Source organism: Mustela nigripes, chromosome 9 (genome assembly GCF_022355385.1).
Source record: "Mustela nigripes isolate SB6536 chromosome 9, MUSNIG.SB6536, whole genome shotgun sequence".
NCBI classification, from domain to species: domain Eukaryota; kingdom Metazoa; phylum Chordata; class Mammalia; order Carnivora; family Mustelidae; genus Mustela; species Mustela nigripes.
In genome coordinates, this window is record NC_081565.1 from 1,845,589 (window position 1) to 1,851,668 (window position 6,080).

Genomic DNA, 6,080 nt, shown 5'->3' on the forward strand with positions numbered 1-6,080 from the left:
AAATTATACAAACTCCACGTGAAAAAGAATTACACTCTTGAGGACCCAATAGAAGACACAAACAAAGGGAATGCATGTCACAATTATGGAACATTTCATAAAGATGTCAGTTGTTCCCCAAGTCAACCATAAATGTAATGCAAGTTCATAAAAATATCAGCCATATTTTTTACCAGACCATTTGATCCTAAAGTATACTTGAAGATTTAAATAAGTAAGAATAACTAACAAAATTCTGTTAAAGAAGACTAATAGGGATGAATTATCCACATCAGATGTTAAGATAAAATAATTAAAACACTGGGGTTCTGGACCACACCAAAGCAAAAACCTTCTGCACAGTGAACAAAACCATCAACAAAATAAAAAGGCAGCCTACTGAGTGGGAGAAGATATTTGTAAATGATAGACCTGGTAAGGAGTTGATATCCAAAATGAACTTAACAACTCAACAGCAAAACAAAACAAAACAAAACAACAAACCCCATTTAAAAATGGGCAGAGGTCCCAAATAGACACTTTGCCAAAGAAGACATATACAGATGGCCAATAGGTAAATGAAAAGATGCTCAACGACCCTCATCATCAGGGAAATGAAAATCAAAAGCACAACGAGACATCGCTTCACCCCTGTGAGATTGGCTAAAAGCAAAAGCACAGGAAATAACAAGTGTTGGTGAGGATGCAGAGAAGAAGGAGCCCTCATGCACTGTTGGTGGGAATGCAAACTGGTGTAGCCACTGTGGAAAACAGTATGGAGTAATTAAAAATAGAAAGGTCATATGATCCAGTAGTTCCACTGCTTGGTATTTACCCAAAGAAAATGAAAATACTAATCCAAAAAGATATACACATCTCTGTTTGTTTCAGCATTGTTTACAATAGCCAAGATATGGATGCGGCCCAAGTGGCATTGATAGATGAATGGATAAAGAAGATGTGATATATATCATGGAATATTACTTAGCCATGAAAAAGAATGAGCTCTTGCCATCTGCAATGACATGGGTGGATCTAGACGGTATTATGTTAAGTGAAGTAAGTCAAACAGAGAAAGACAAATACCATATGATTTCATTCACCTGTGGAATCTAAAAAAACAAAACAAAACAAACAAACAAAAAGCAGAGATAGACCCATAAACACAGAGAACAAACTAATGGTTGCCAAAAGAGGCAGGATACACAAGATAGGTGAAGGGGAGTGGGAGATCCAGGCTTCCAGCTATGGAATGAGTAAGTCATGGGGATGACAGGTGCAGCCCAGGGAACATAGTGATATTGCAGTAGCAAGAATGGGAGCATATGGTGAGCACACGAACATGTAGAGACCCTGAATCACTATGTTGTACACCTGAACCTAATGGAACATTGTGGGTCAACTGTGCTTCAAAGATAAAGCAAACAAAACCAAACCACTGGGGTTCCTGCACACAGTCCAATAGAATGGATGAAAAGTCTCTGAACAGACTCAGACGCACATGAGAATCAGGAATGTGGGGAAACTCAGTAGTTAATAAATGCTTTTGGGAGAACATCATGGACATTTGGAAAATACAGTTTGAGTCCTAACTCATGAATTAAAACAAACGAATTCCTAATGGAGCAAAAGACTGGACAATGAAAACATTGAAACAATGAAAATTCAGGAATTCAGTATGAGAATATAAGAGGCCTCTCTCAAGATGATCAAAACCCTGAAACAGTGGTCAGAAGCAACAAAAGGAAACACTGGTGAGTTTTACCACATAGAGGAAACACACTGAAATGACACCACAAACCAAGTAAGAAGAAAAATAATGAACTGAGGAAAATTATTTTTAATTGATAGCACAAATAATATCTAATTTCCTTAATATATAAAGAGCTCCTGCAAATCAATAAGCACCAAGAATTCAATAGACAAAGATAAGACTTGATCCTTCTCAGAAAAGTATTTTCAATTAACTAAAAATGAGAACAAAATATATTAAAATATGTGGGTGCACACTTTGAAGGGAATTTGTGCCACGGATGCTTATATTAGGCCACATAAACACACTTAGTTGTAAAATCTAAGCCTGCAGCTTAAGCAACTAGGAGAACAACTTGAAACTAATGCAAGCAAGAGGAAAGAGATAATGTAATAGCAAAAATCGATGACATAGAAAACAGAAAACTTATAGAAAAGAACAAATCAAAAACAGATTTGCAGAATGCCTGCGTGGCTCAGTTGGTTAAGTATCTGCTTTTGGCTCAGGTCATGATCCCAGGGTCCTGGGATGGAGCCCCAAATTGCTCCCTGCTTCTCCCTCTCCCTCTGTCTGCTGCTCTACCTACTGTACGCTCTCTCTCTGTCATATAAATAAATAAAATCTTTTTTTGAAAAGATTTTATTTATTTATTTGCCAGAGAGAGAGAGAGAGAGCAAGCACAGGCAGGCAGAGTGGCAGCAGAGGCAGAGGGAGAAATAGGCTCCCTGCCAAGCAAGGAGCCCGATGTGGGACTGGATCCCAGGACGCGGGGATCATGACCTGAGCCGAAGGCAGCCACTTAACCAACTGAGCCACCCAGGTGTCCCAATAAAATCTTTTTTTAAAAAAGTTTTGATCTTTGAAAAGATCAAGAAAATGGATAAACCTCTAGGCAGACAAAACTGGAAAATCCTGATTAGTGGACATGTATCACTATTAGGGATGAAGAATGAGACATCAGTACAGATCTTATGGAAACAAAAATGATATTAGAGGTTGCTAAAACCAGTACTAAACTAGCTAACTAAAAAGGGTGCCAGGTGGCTCAGTCGGTTAAGTGTCCATCTCTTGATTTTGGCTCAGGTCATGATCTCAGGGTTGTGAGACTGAGCCCGAGTTTGAGATTCTCTGTCTCCCTCTCCTGCTGCCCCCTCCCCACTCACGTGTGCTTGCGTGCACCCTCTCTCTCTCTCTTTCTCTCCCTCTTCCTATTAAGGGAAAATTTGTATGACTTTATTGAAATAATTCTAATAACTTGGACAAAATGCATAAATTCCTGGAAAGATGCAGATTATCAAAGCCTAATACAGAAGCAATGGATAGCCCGATTCGACACAGATCTATTGCAGACATTGATTTTGTGGATGAAAATCTCTCCCTCCCTTGCTAAAATCTTAAAGCGCAGTTGGCCTCACTGTTAAATTCTATCCACCATTTAAGAAAGCAGGAACACGAATCCTGCATAAACTCTTCCAGAAATCGCAAGCCGAGAAGTGACTCCCCACTCGTGCTGTGAGACATACACTACTACAGGCTGCCTATGTGTTATTAATTAAATGAGACTTACTTCTCCTTTGAATTGAAACCCCACCTGCATTGTCCACCAAATTCCTACACAAATTTCTCATCACCCTATTTTGCTCCCCTGATCTTCGGGTTTATTCCGATGACAACGTGAACCCTTCCCTGGCCCTTCTTGCTACTGTGCAAGAGGTTGGCACCACTAGCCCCAGCCCCTTCCCTCCTTGCCTGCAGACAGAGCCTCCTTCAAAGCCATTTCTCAAGTCCCATCTGTTTCGATTTGGACTCTGACTGATGAGAACACCAATATTGTCACCAACACGAGTGTTACTACTAGGTTGACCTTAAGCTTTCTTTTTCCCTGGAATAAAGTCTGTGAAAGATCAAAGTGCGAGTAGGTAGGACACTGTCGTGGGGGGCCAGACCCCAGGGTGGGCGCAGGCCCCACAGTGAACGGGGGGTGACCAGAGAGGGTGCGGCATCTGAGCGAGATCTGGATGAGCTCTCCCCTGTCTACGCCCCCTCGTGCTGGAAATGACCCGCTTTGTGACGGCTGGATTGCCGTGGGGCATCAAAGCCTGTCACTGGCAAAAATAATAATAAAAATTTAAAAATCGACACTTTCTTCTCTGAAATGGGCAATTTTGCAGAAGTTAGATTTCTTTGTTTCTGCGTGTTCATCGTTTTATGGCTTGTTGCCTTTCAGTTTGTATTTTATTTTCATTTTTTAAAGTTTTATCTATCTATTTATTTATTTGAGAGAGAGAGAGAGAGCACGAGAGAGAAGCCCCGAGTTGGGGAGAGGCAGAAGGAGGGGGAGAAGCAGGCTTCCAGCTGAGCAGGGAGCCGAGGTGGGGTTCGATCTCAGGACCTTGGGGTCATGACCTGAGCCAAAGGCAGACGCTTCCCTGAGCCCACCAGGCATCCCTCGGCTTTTTATTTTAGTTTACATCTAAAATATATAGGATTCGAACTGGTTCAAAACTTAAAGTCGCCTGAAAATCTGTGCCCACGAGTTTCCGCGCCCATGTCCCCAGCTCCCTGCCCGTAGACTCGCTCGCGCAGGTCCGCTCATCCTTCCTGCCAGTCTTCCCGCGTCAGTCTAGAGAACTTAGAGGAAGGAGGCTGAGCGACGTCACCACTACAGAGAAGTCATTCTTCCTCCTTTACTCTCTGAACAGGGTCCGCTGGAAACTCGTTGGAGATACACACAGATGCTCCCCTGCCGGAACGCAGCGGTGACTATGCCTCTCACGGGCTTTTGCGTGGCCGTCCTGGCAGGAAGGGCGGGAGGTGGGTGGCTGTGTGCACTGTCGCCAGGCCGCTGTCCCCCACCATGGGCCCCGCCCCCCCGCCCGCCCCCCCCCCCCGCCCCCCCCACCCCCCCCCCCCACCTCCCCCCCCCCCCCCCGATCGGGCAGGTAGAGCTCGCTGTGCTGCCTGAGAACAGTACCGGGTGCCGGCCTCCTGCAGGCACTTCCCGCGTGGCCACGGGAATGAAGGGACCGCCTGGGACAGTACAGGGGACCCTGTTCTCGTGGTGGCCTCCTTCCGCTGTGCTGGCTGTTGGATGTAAGGGTGTGTGAATACATCGCCTGCCTCCCAGACCCGGAGCTGCTCGCTCCTGTTCCTGAAGAACCTGTCTAACCCTCCTGATGCCGGTGGCAGGGCTGGGGAGGGAGCGGCTCGGGGGCCGGGGGGTGGGGGTGCTCTGCTGCGCCTGTGCGCCCGTCTGCCTTGGTGTGGGACCTGTCGACTTTTTCTCTAGTCTTCTTGGGTTTGTTTGGGATGAAGACATTTGCTGTGAAATCTTCCATTTGGGAGTTTTTAAGTCTCTTAGGTTACAGCCAAACAGCTGAATCCCTTACGATGCTTTTAATCACATCTCTCTCCGTCTGTGCTCACTGATCGTTCCAGAAATGTTGTATCTGTGGTTTTTCCCAGCTGTTTTTGAGCTAAGTCCGTCCAGCCTCCCCCCTGCCCTCACCTTGGGGGTACAGGCACCTTATTTTCCTTATTTTAATGCTTTTTTTCTAACCTAAATTGATCGCAGATTCATTTATTTTAGTTTCCTTTTGCTAACTAATTTAAAGATTAAGGGCTTTGAGCTTTCTTCCTAGCTCATTGATGCTGGTATTTCCTAGATATTTTACAAATTTTGCACAAGTGGATTCTCTTGTTTTGTGGATGAGAAACCAGAGGAAATTGCCCCCAGGAGCTGATGTCGCCCGGAGCCCCCCGAGAACGCCAGCAGAGCCCCAGGCCCGAACCCCAGAGGCCCCCAACAACACTTCACAGAAGGGAGATCTTGCGGCTTTATTTGGAACCCTCAGAGCGCAGGCTCCAGCCTGAGCACAGGGACCCAGGAGGGAGGAAGGGGCGGGACCGGGTGCCCGGCTTCTTCGAAAGGACAAGGAAACTTCTGCCTTCTGGGGTGGGGTGGGGGGCTGGTCTGGTCTCTCCTGTGGGGAAGGCGAATGCGATTTTGCTGGTCACTAAGACAGATGAAGGCAGAGAGCGTGCTGTCGGGGGAGGGGACAGGGGCGGGGATGGCGTCGACCCTTAGGGATGGGGCCCCGGCCCCACATTCTCAGCTCTCTCTTGCACCCAGCCATTCCCAACCCCCTCCCCGTCCTGCTTCTCCTCCACTTTCTTCAAACAACTGCATGGACCCCCAAATAAATCACGGGGTCCTCAGCAGAGCACGTGCTTGGACCCAAGTGTTTCTGGGACAGAGCCAGGTACTTGGCCGGCATGGCCAGCCTGGGGTCCCCTGGGACGCAGGTTCCAGCCATTCCCGCAGAGGGACCAGCACCCAATGGAGGGG